The sequence below is a fragment of the Portunus trituberculatus genome, chromosome 39 (genome assembly GCF_017591435.1).
Source record: "Portunus trituberculatus isolate SZX2019 chromosome 39, ASM1759143v1, whole genome shotgun sequence".
NCBI classification, from domain to species: Eukaryota; Metazoa; Arthropoda; class Malacostraca; order Decapoda; family Portunidae; genus Portunus; species Portunus trituberculatus.
The window spans coordinates 10,198,504-10,211,003 of NC_059293.1; the positions used below are offsets into that span (position 1 = coordinate 10,198,504).

The window sequence follows — 12,500 nt, forward strand, 5'->3', positions numbered from 1 at the left end:
TCTCTCTCGTAGAAGGGTGTTTTAGAGCTCCAGTGGTAGTTTAACGTGAAATTTATACCACCAATAAGAAAAATATCCATGAAAACCCGCCTAAGTTTGTGATGTTCGAAAAAAGCCTTAGTGAAAACTGTTGGATGATTAAGAATGAAGGTTATATGAACTCCAAGTTGTCTCCTAAAGGGTATTAGTTGACGACGACGAGTAAAGTATGTGATTCTTATGACCGTGTGAGTGAAGTAGACTGACGCAACGAACAAAATGTGTACATGAAACTGAAAATAGCCTTGAAAATACCAGTAAATGAGTTAGTCGTAGGAATTACTTGGAATTCTACTCCTCAAAAAACAGACAGTAAATGAAAAGCACCCGATACTAAAGAAAAAAAAAGTAATCTTTAAATGCTTAAAATGTCCTTAGAAATACCTTTAAAAATGGCCTTAGAAATAAAGCATTCTTCACATATTCTTGGAATGCCCTTAATTTGCACGTAAAATAATTAATTAATTAACAAAATTATCGGAAAAAAATTTATTCCTCAAGGAAAGAGAGCAAAAGAAGGAGGAAGGAAGCGTCTTCCTAGCTTGTTGATTGGCTGGGAGTGACGGTCCCGGCACTCCTCCTCCTTGCTGGTTGGCCATTAAAGGTATGATTAATTGTGGCTGGTGAAGTGGCGGAGTCGAGTGGCGAGTCAACACTGAACTTCGGGCCAACGTGAAGCTTCAAGTCAACCGAACCCTAAGGGAGACTCTGAACCTTTTGATGTGTGTGTGTGTGTGTGTGTGTGTGTGTGTGTGTGTGTGTGTGTGTGTGTGTGTGTGTGTGTGTGTGTGTGTGTTCACCGCCTACCACTTAATTACCTTTCCTTGAAGTGAAGTGAAAAGAGAAATTAAAGAAAATTGACTTTTTATTTATCGTAGATGCATTTCAAAAGAACACTAAGGAAGAACAAGAAAACATCAACAATAGCCACTCTATCTCGATGTATTCATGGTTATGTATGTATGAATTTATGTATTTGAAAGCTATGGATTATTTTTTTCTTACCCCGAAGATTCATAGTAGAAAAAAAATTGATAAGCTGAACTCGCTTGAGTGTTGATCGATGAAGAGAAGTGAAAGAATGGTAGGAATTAGTTTAGGCGTGAGGAGTTAGTGCCATTTCAATTAAAATTCCGACATTACTGTATTTACTCATTAAACAACTCTATAACTATGAATTCCTGATATATTCGTGTTTATTTATCTGAATCACTGTTTTTCCAGCAATGAGATTTAGCTTTTAGTAATTAACCTACAGAAGTGGTGAACAGCTTACACCTGTTGCTGGTGCTGCCGTGTGTGTGTGTGTGTGTGTGTGAGCAAGCCATGTTTATTGTGTTCGTAATTTATCGCTGCTGAAAACAAACGTCATTTATTGCGTGTATCAGAGTAATTTATAAAGTACACACAGCGTTCCAGGTAGAGACAGCGTTGTTGCCGAAGCTTATGGAGCTAAATGTTGTCGTAATGTAATGGATGTTTATTATTCATGGATCTACGTGGGTTACTTTAAACTCTTTACATTTTCTTATTTGTTTTTCCCCTCTCTTCTCCTTCAGTCGTCATTCATTTGATTTTCTAGCTTTTCTTTCTTTTCTTATTGACGTATATTTCTTTTAACGCCTTCAGTACCATGACACGTCCTCATATTTATTCTGGTTACTATTAGGCGACTTTATACAGCTTCAGAAACTCATGCGGGGATTTAAATAGTGATGAATCTAGACCATTAACCTTCTGACCGCCATAGAGTCTTGCTACTATAAATAAAATCCTCTAATCGCACCCAAAACTCATGGTGAAAATGCGTCTCAGTATTAAATTAGTGGAAAGTCAACAAACGTAATGAATCAACAACCTGATTGAAGAAACGATTAATTAAAGTTTCTATTATCGTAACAGTCCTGCTTGAATATATTGTGAGTTTTTAAGTATCCTAGACTAACGCACGAGTGTTGCCCAGTCAGAATTCTAGCCTTGGTTCAGCTGCCCTCCATACGTCAAGAGATGCAGAACTTATCAATAGTAAATGGCACTAGAGGCTTCGTGGCACTAGAGTAGAAAAAAGTGTGCCAGTGTGTGTGTGTGTGTGTGTGTGTGTGTGTGTGTGTGTGTGTGTAATTCTGAATAGACAGATAGATATATAGATAGATAGACAGACAGACAGATATAGCAACAGAAGTAGGCAGACGAATAGATAGACAAATAAACAAAGATAGACAGAGAGATAGATATATAGACAGGCACATAGACAGAGAGACGGACAGATAGATAGATAACTCGATAAACAGACAGAGAGACAAACAATGAAGTAGAAAGATGAATGAATAGATAGATGGATAGATAAGAAGGCAAATAGACAGACTTATAAGCAGACAAATAGATAGATAAATAGACAGACAGACACAGCTAGGTAGGTAGGTGAAAAAGATAGACAGACAAGAAAATGAATAGATAAAAAATGGAAAAGGTAAGATTATCAACGCGAGCTTTACGAAGAATGGAAAGAAAAGAATGCACATTAATCATCTCTTTTGACTTGCACTTGTGGGAAATACGACCAGAAAAAATGTTGTTACGCTTCAATTTCATAATATCTCTGTAGTTTATGATCATTTTTACCGCTTGCTTTTTTTTTTTTTTTTTTCATCCCGTTTGTAATCATTTATTTCTTTGATCTTGATTTCATAATGTATTTGTTTAACTGTTCATTTCATATTTGTTGCTGTGAGTCTGTTTCCTCTGTCTATCTATCTATGCATGTTGGTCTGTCTGTATGTCTGTTCATATATCTATCTATTTATCTATGTTTGTTTGCCTGTCTGTCTGGCTATCTATCTATCCATCTATATCCATCTGTCTATCTCTATATTTGCCCGTGTGTCCGTCTATATGTATCTATCTATCTATCTATTTATGTTTGTCTATCTGTGTACCTATCTAGTTGTTATCTATCTATTTATCTATGTTTGTTTGCCTGTCTGTTTATTTGTGTATTTCTTAACTTTATTTATTTTATTTCATTATTATCTTTTATCTATGTTTATTTATTTATTTAATTTTGTTTTTATTTATTTATTTATTTAATTTTGTTTTTATTTATTTATTATTTATTTGTTTTTATTTTCTATTTTATTCTCTTCATTTGTTCATCTATTTTTATTTATTTATTTATTCATTTATATATATTTTCTTTTTATTTGTGTGTGTGTGTGTGTGTGTGTGTGTGTGTGTGTGTGTGTGTGTGTGTGTGTGTGTGTGTGTGTGTGTGTGAAAATAAGATTCTGCCCGAAATATGAGGTAATTCCCGTTAATGACATAGGGTATCATGTAAACCTCTCTCAACTACCACTGGAAACATGAAAAAGCATTAAAGACATTAGAAAACGCTTTAACTTGCCTCAGAACATTATAAAACCGTGCTAACTTGCCTGCGAACATAAAAAAAAAAATATCCTAACTTGCCTCACAACATTAAAAAACATCCTAACTTGCCTCAGACTCCAGTGAAGGCAAACACGCTAACTTGCCTTAGAATCCATTGAAAGTAAGGGCGCTAACTTGCTTCAAAACATTAAAAAAAAAATCGCGCTAACTTGCCTCAGAATAAAAAAAAAAAAACCGCACTAACTTGCCTCAGAATAAAAAAAAAAAAACCGCGCTAACTTGCCTCAGAACATCAAACAATGCTTTAATTTGCCTCAGAATATTTAAAAAAAAAACGCTCTAACTTGCCTCAGAACATCAAACAATGCGCTAATTTGCCTCAGAACATTAATAATAAAAAAAAAACGCTGACTTGCTTCAGAACATAAAAAAAAACGCTAACTTGTCTCAAAACATTAAAATCCCGCCATAACTTGCCTCAGAACATAAAAAAAGAAAAGAAAAACATGCTGACTTGCCTTAGAACATCAAAAAACACTAACTTGCCTCATAACATAAAAAAAAACGACGCTAACTTACCTCAGAATATCATAGAACCTCGCTAATTTGCCTCAGAACATTAAAAAACCGCGTTAACTTGACTTTAAACATAAAAAGAAACCGGACTATCTTGTATCAGTAGATTAAAAAAAAACCGCGCTGAATTGCCTCAGAACATTAAAAACACAATAACTTGCCTCAGAACCTCAAATATCGCATAAAATTGCCTTAGAACATAAAAAAAACACTAACTTGCCTTAAAATATTATAAAACCACGCTAACTTTCCTCAGAACATTAAAAACCTCGTTAACCTGCCTCCGAACATCAAAAACTCCACCCTAACTTGCTTCAGAATCCATTGAAAGTAATCACGTTAACTTGCCTTAGAAACCATTGAAAGTAACGGCGCTAACTTGCCTCAGAATCCATAAGAAAACCGCGCTAACTTACCTCAGAACATCAAAAAACTCTCGCTAACTTACCTCAACATCAGAAAAACGTGCTGACCTCTCAGAACACTAAAAATTTACACAAACTTGTCTTAGAACATCAAAAAACTGCGCCAACTTGCTTCAGGATCCATTGAAAGTCACCGCGCTAGCTTATCTCAGAAACCAATGAAAATATCCGCATTAACTTGCCTCAGAACATTAAAGAAACCCATTAACTTGCCTTAAATCATTAAAAACCGCGATAAATTGCCGTAGAATAATTTGAAATTAACCGAGAGGAAGGCAACCTTGGAATCACTTGCTTCGTCATGACACAGCGTATAAATAGCACGGGAATCTGAGAGCATGGGCGGCGCTGCGTGATCTTGTCGTGAATCCGGTAGATCATGGGAAGGAGGAGAGGCTCTGTAGGAAACACTGCGTCGGGAATGTGTAATCTCCCGTTGTGTCACAGTTTTTTGTCTTGCTGATGCTGCTGGTGATACTGCTGATGTCACTGATGCTTCTACGGATCCTTGTGTGTGTGTGTGTGTGTGTGTATGTGTGTTTGCGTGTTTATGTGAAGTTCATACCTTTTGTAATCATATTTCTGTATTCTGCCAATAGAATTCCTTACTTTTTTTACGTTTATTTGTACTCTCTCTCTCTCTCTCTCTCTCTCTCTCTCTCTCTCTCTCTCTCTCTCTCTCTCTCTCTCTCTCTCTCTCTCTCTCTCTCTCTCTCTCTCTCTCTCTCTCTCTCTCTCTCTCTCTCTCATCCTCCACTTCAATACTTTTTCCATTCTGACCAATTACAATCGTCTTAAAACAACCTACTGGTGGGGTAAGGGCGCCTCGCAGAAACAGAACCCTCGGCAAGACACTGGTGGGTAAGCCCGTGGCAGGTATAGGTCTGAGGCTGCAGCATCTGAGTGCCTCTTAGGACCGTCAGAGAGAGAGAGGAAAGGGGAGAGAGGGTGAGGAAGGCATTCGTGTGATCTTATAAAGCCATCTCGCAGTGTTGATGTGTGAGAGGAGGGTAGGAGGGTGGGTGGTGTGAGCAAAGGAAGGAGAGAGGTGAACGAAACTCAATACTGGTTTCCTTCTCGACTCATACACACACGTACACACTCACTCACATGGTCGCAGGCACACACACACACACACACACACACACACACACACACACACACACACACACACACACACACACACCATTCGTTCATTCATTCATTCATTCTCATTTTCCTTTACGTAACTACTGCTACTACTACTACTACTACTACTACTACTACTACTACTACTACTACTACTACTACTACTACTACTACTACTACTACTACTACTACTATGGATTTTAGGGAAGTAAGTAGTTGTAGTAGTGGTAGAAGTAGTAGTAGTAGTAGTAGTAGTAGTTGTTGTTGTTGTTGTTGTTGTTATTGTTGTCGTCGTCGCTGCTGTTGCTGTTGTTGTAGTAATCACACTTGAATGAAGAGTGTGTGTGTGTGTTTCACTGTTTGATCTGCTGCAGTCTCTGACGAGACAGCCAGACGTTACCCTACGGAACGAGCTCAGAGCTCATTATTTCCGATCTTCGGATAGGCCTGAGACCAGGCACACACCACACACCGGGACAACAAGGTCACAACTCCTCGATTTACATCCCGTACCTACTCACTGCTAGGTGAACAGGGGCTACACGTCAAAGGAGACACACCCAAATATCTCCACCCGGCCGGGGAATCGAACCCCGGTCCTCTGGCTTGTGAAGCCAGCGCTCTAACCACTGAGCTACCGTGTGTGTGTGTGTGTGTGTGTGTGTGTGTGTGTGTGTGTGTGTGTGTGTGACTTCCTCTACTTATTCTTTTCTTTTTTTTTTCTACACTTTAAAGTGAAAATTGAAATCTATAGCGCTGAGACTTAGATATATTGTTCTCTTGTGTATCTCTCTCTCTCTCTCTCTCTCTCTCTCTCTCTCTCTCTCTCTCTCTCTCTCTCTCTCTCTCTCTCTCTCTCTCTCTCTCTCTCTCTCTCTCTCTCTCTCTCTCTCTCTCTCTCTCTCTCTCTCTCTCTCTCTCTCTCTAGAAATCTATTGTCTCCAATCCGCTTCATGGCTTCCAGAATGTAAACCTGAGAATTTTCCCTCGTGGTTTATGTAAAGGAAAGATTTCACGGTTTCTTTTATTACTAAGCTTAGGTGTTGGAGAGGGAAGGCTGTGGTATTTGTGTCAGGGTTAGGTTAGGTTAAGTTAGAAAGAGAAGACTGGGAGTTCTAGACGAGAGGTAGGTCAGGTTAGTTTTGGTTGTCAAGTTAGGTTAGATAAGATATAGGTTAGTTAAGTTTAGAAGAGAAAAGGGGAAGATTGTACTGGATAGGAGATAGGGTAGGTTAGGTTAGTTTAAGTTACCTATAGAAGAGCGAAGACTGTGCTGGATTAAGTTAGGTTAGGTTAGGTTAGGTTAATTTACTTGTAAGTTAAGTTAAATTATGTTAGATTTGCTCAGGTTTGATTTGATCGCGTTAGGTTTTACTAGATTTGGTTTCTCTGAGTTAGGTTAGGTTGAGTCAGGTTTGGTTAGGTTAGGCTTGGATAGGGGCAGATCAGATAAAGGAGAACTTATGCTATTGTATTGTTATTGGCTATGCTATGTTACACTAGGCTGTGTTTCGGGAGGGCTTTGTTATTTATGTGTGAGGGGAAGATATGATGAATGCTATGTTACGTTGTTATGTTATGTTATTTCAGGTATACATTAGTCAGTACAAGTATTAATATTTTGAAATTATCCGCTTTCATCTTATTGTATGTATTTATTTTATCTACTATTTACGTAGATGAAGAATGTGTCAAAGCTATTATTTTATTATTTGTTTATTATCCAGAATTCCGTAATCCGTCAAATTCTATGAACTGACATAATTTTGATTTGCGGGAGTGATTCAAGTTTCCCGGAATAATGTAAGTTTGCCGGAACACCGCTATGACGCCGCGGTGTATGTGTTATTTTCTGTATCCGTATATGCATGCACATTTACTTGTACAGCTTACATATATCATATTGAACAGTGCTACAGTTATAATACAGGCTGACTAAGACTATGCAGGGTGCTTTAAGGTGCTTACTTAAAGACCCCCTGTAGTCCTTAATTTTCCGTGATCTGGCAAGCCTCAGGTCTGACAGTTGCCGGATTTAGGAGGTTCAACTTGTATTGGTTTAGTGGTAGTAGTAGTAGTAGTAGTAGTAGTAGTAGTAGTAGTAGTAGTAGTAGTAGTAGTAGTAGTAATAGTTGTAGTTGTTGTTGTAGTGGTAGTAGTAGTGACAATAGTAGTAATCGTTGTTGCAGTAGTAGTATCATTATTATCGTCATCATCATTATCATAAGTTTTCTTCACTTTTGTATTCGAGCTTGTGCTTATTTTCGATATAAGTGACAAGTTAGTGCATTTATGGTAGAGTTTTCTTTATCAATTCATAAGCAATCTTTTTTGTTGTTGTTGTTTCCTTGATTAATATTTTCTGATACCAAACACAATTTAGAGTTCTGTCGCTGTTTGCGTTCAAAAATTTCACTTTCCAACTGTACAAAACTTTCTATATAAACATGAAGTGTTCGTGTGTACATTCATATATCCCTCACCTTCATAGAACAAACTGTCCTCGTCATTTTTGCCTACTCTTTGCGAAATCGAGGTGAAAAAAACTGCCCTATTTTCCTCTGTGTAAAAGCGGAAATGTTGCAGCGTGTATCAGCCGACACATACCCTGGACAGGACAAAGGCGACCGGGACAACAGGTGCGCCGCGTGATAGGGAATTTTACCATAGCGAAAAACCAGAAATATCAACAGGAAAAAAAATGATCTATCTATACACCATACACACCCACACCCACACACCCACACCCACACCCACACACACACACACACACACACACACACACACACACACACACACACACACACACACGGTCCGGTAGCTCAGTGGTTAGAGCGCTGGCTTCACAAGCCAGATGACCGGGGTTCGATTCCCCGGCCGGGTGGAGATATTTGGGTGTGTCTCCTTTCACGTGTAGCCCCTGTTCACCTAGCAGTGAGTAGGTACGGTATGTAAATCGAGGAGTTGTGACCTTGTTGTCCCGGTGTGTGGTGTGTGCCTGGTCTCAGGCCTATCCGAAGATCGGAAATAATGAGCTCTGAGCTCGTTCCGTAGGGTAACGTCTGGCTGTCTCGTCAGAGACTGCAGCAGATCAAACAGTGAATTACACACACACACACCGCGTAGTGTAGTAGTTAGCACGCTCGACTCACAATCGAGAGGGTCCGGGTTCGAGTCCCGGAAGCGGCGAGGCAAATGGGCAAACCTCTTGATGTGTAGCCCCTGTTCACCTAGCAGTAAATAGGTACGGGATGTAACTCGAAGGGTTGTGGCCTCGCTTTCCCGGTGTGTGGAATGTGTTGTGGTCTCAGTCCTACCCGAAAATCGGTCTATGAACTCTGAGCTCGCTCCGTAATGGGGAAGACTGGCTGGGTGACCAGCAGACGACCGAGGTGAATTACACACACACACACACACACACACACGATTGAAAGGGACTGTCTCTGTACAACTGGTCACAAAATAATCCACTGACAGATAGAAAAAGAATAGATGGATGAATAGTTAGGAGGTTTATGTAGGTGGATGACGTAAAGTAGAGTGTTTTTCATCAATTCCTTCTTAATCTGTGTTTTTTATTGATATTTTGAAATGGAGGACGGATTCTTTTTTTTTTCATCTTATTCTATTTATCATTAAGTGTCTTCCGAGTACATATTGCTTATCAGTATAATGTCTGTCTGTCTGTCTGTCTGAGAGAAAGAGAAAGAGAATGAGAAATAAAGGAATGTACAAAGAAAACATTGAGTGAGAGAGAGAAAGAATTAATGTGTGTGTGTGTGTGTGTGTGTGTGTGTGTGTGTGTGTGTGTGTGTGTGTGTGTGTGTGTGCGTGTGTCATTTAGGAAAGGTAAATGTAGAAAGGAGCATTATGTTGATGTGTGAACGCGGGCATTCTTATTCATGGATAGAATATTGTTACTGCTTTTACTGAATGGAATGTTTCTCTCTCTCTCTCTCTCTCTCTCTCTCTCTCTCTCTCTCTCTCTCTCTCTCTCTCTCTCTCTCTCTCTCTCTCTCTCTCTCTCTCTCTCATTTTTATTTTAGGTTGGGTGTCCCAGTTCATACATTTAGACAGTTTTTCATGATGTGTGCACTCTCTCTCTCTCTCTCTCTCTCTCTCTCTCTCTCTCTCTCTCTCTCTCTCTCTCTCTCTCTCTCTCTCTCTCTCTCTCTCTCTCTCTCTCAGTAAATCTATAGAGATCCCATAAAAAACATAAGAGAAACGTATTTGAATCATGAATATATGTATTTTCTCGTTGTTCTCACGTATATTAGATTTCTGTCCACGTATCCGCTCGCCTGTTTGTCTGTGCATGGTTGCTTCGGTGGTATATAGCCCGTATTCAGAATCGCCTTGCTGTCTCTCCACGACCAATTATAAAAGCCACGGAGATCATTAGCCTTGTTCTCTTGAGTGATTCTTCTTTTAGCAATGTTGAGATCGTGTTAATCTGTCACTAGAACTCCCTGTCTGCTTCTGTATTTCCAGTTTCCTATGACTTGACTTCATTTAAGAGAGAAGTTTGAAGACATCTATCTCTTTGTTTTGGTTGACTCTCTCGAACTTTCAAGGGAACTGGCAACTAAATGGGCCTTTTTTTTTTTATCATTTTTGTTGCCCTTGGCCAGCTTTCCCCTCTTGCATAAAAAAAAAACAAGCATTCTTGAAAATCCGTGTAATTTGAACTAGAGCCTTTTGAATGTAGCGGATGTTCGGTGGCGGAAGTGTTTAAGAATATGAAAAAATTGGCGAGAATTCTTGAAACTGCCTGAGACTCAAATCACACTTACGATCTTGTCACGAACGATGTTGTCACGAACTGTAGACTCTGAGTAGTAAATCGTTTTGTTTTCTCATAAAGACTAAGAAGTTTCAAAGACCACAGAAATAATCAGTCAGCTTGTCATTGGTGTTGTTTTTTATTTTTCAAGTGGTTGTGTTGATTACTTGTTAAACTGTCATTGAAAAGTAGTCGGCAGGGTTTCACTGTTTGATCTGCTGCAGTCTCTGACGAGACAGCCAGACGTTACCCTACGGAACGAGCTCAGAGCTCATTATTTCCGATCTTGGGATAGGTCTGAGACCAGGCACACACCAGGTGGTGGGTGTTGGTGTAGTTTTAAGGAGTTAGGGTGTGGTAGGTAGGGTGTTGCGCGGAGTTCATGTGAGTGTTTGGTGTGTTTTGTGTTAGCGAACACTTCCTTGTTCCTTGTGGAATTATGTGAAAGAAAGTATGGGATCATTTCGTGTTATTTCTGGTGTTTTTGCTTTTTGTTTGAGTTTTGTTCCGTCTTTGTGTCTGTCTGTCTCTGGTTCTGTATCTCTCTCTCTCTCGTAATTTCATAAGTTATGTACACACACACACACACACACACACACACACACACACACACACACACACACACACACACACACACACACACACACACACACACACACAGGCGGCACTCACCGTGGTGGCTGAGACAGACGAGGGTGCGTGCGTGGCGGTGGTCAGCGCCGGACCGGGGCAGTGGCTCACCTGCACCACTCATATATAGAACCCACCGTCCCGCCCTGCCCCGCCCCATTCAGTCTGGCAGGCCCCAGGACTCACCAGCGGGGCCATCTCGGGACTGCGCGTTCCCGCTGCGCCCCCGTCCTCCTGAAGAGGGTGCATGATGTGCCTGCGGGGGCGATGTGCCCTGAAGTGCCTTGGTGAGTGTGTGTGAGGCTGCCCACCTGAGAAAGGACGGTATTCTAAAACACTCCAGCGCCACACCGCCACTACTTTCAAGAAACTCTACTTGAAGGAATGGGGATTTTGTGGCTCTTATGACAAACTATCAAGATATATCAATAACAGGGAAAACACTCTAGAGAACCAGGCTGATCATTTTTGTGTCCTACGAAAATAGAGCACAGCGTTTTTTGATACCTGCCAGAGGCTCTTGAGAGTGAGGCAGTCTGTGCGCGGCCCCGCCCCTCCATCAGCGACAGGAGGCGGAGCCACGGCCCGCCAGGCGTGGCAGCGCCGCTGTTCCCGGGGACTTCACCGCACTCACCACCCACGCCGCTCCTGTGCTTCCCGTGGGTGTTGTGCGCCCTATTCCCCCTCTACACACACTCGCCAAGGTAATAGCGTCACTCACCCACTCAGGGATTGTTTGCATATGTGCTGACCGCCGTCCCACACGTGTCCCCATAATGTGTGTGTGTGTGTGTGTGTGTGTGTGTGTGTGTGTGTGTGTGTGTGTGTGTGTGTGTGTGTGTGTGTGTGTGTGTGTGTGTGTGTGTGTGTGTGTGTGTGTGTGTGTGTGTGTGTGTACTGATATGTGCCTCGAATTTGATCGTATTACTCCAGAACTTCATTCATGATAGATGGTGTTGTCATCCACACACACACACACACACAACACACACACACACACACACACACACACACACACACACACACACACACACACACACACACACACACACACACACACACACACACACACACACAGGACTACACACATCTCTCTCTCTCTCTCTCTCTCTCTCTCTCTCTCTCTCTCTCTCTCTCTCTCTCTCTCTCTCTCTCTCTCTCTCTCTCTCTCTCTCTCTCTCTCTCTCTCTCTCTCTCTCTCTCTCTCTCTCTCTGATCAACACGCTAAAAAGTTAATGAGTCGGATCAAGGTACCGTACGAAAACAGACACGTGCAAACACATGTCATGGTTCTCTCACTGGCACGTTTAAGAACTAAGGCACGTTCTGTTTCTCCTCATTCAAATTTGCCGGTGACGAATGCGAATGGCGTTTTCATGATTCTAGTGATAGTTTGACCCTCTCCCTGATATTTCCCACATCTTTCTTTAATTACTAAATACTCTGCAGAATCTTTTATTGATTATTTAAGCTTCTCTGCTATTTGCCACATTTTTCCTTAATTACCAAGTACTGTGGGGCACCTTTTCTTG

At 40.8% G+C, this 12,500-nt stretch overlaps 2 protein-coding genes across 5 annotated transcripts in view; one reads left to right on the forward strand and one right to left on the reverse strand.

Annotated features, from left to right (window-relative positions):
* LOC123515710 overlaps window positions 1-11,061 on the reverse strand; it is a 31,275-nt gene extending 20,214 nt beyond the window's left edge. The window contains exon 1 of the mRNA XM_045274539.1: window positions 11,011-11,061. The gene's annotated coding sequence lies outside the window, so the exon portion shown is untranslated. The remainder of the gene's footprint in view (window positions 1-11,010) is intronic.
* Window positions 1-12,500, forward strand: part of LOC123515713 (COMM domain-containing protein 4-like) — a 71,840-nt gene that overhangs the window by 27,309 nt on the left and 32,031 nt on the right. The gene's annotated exons all lie outside the window — the stretch shown is intronic.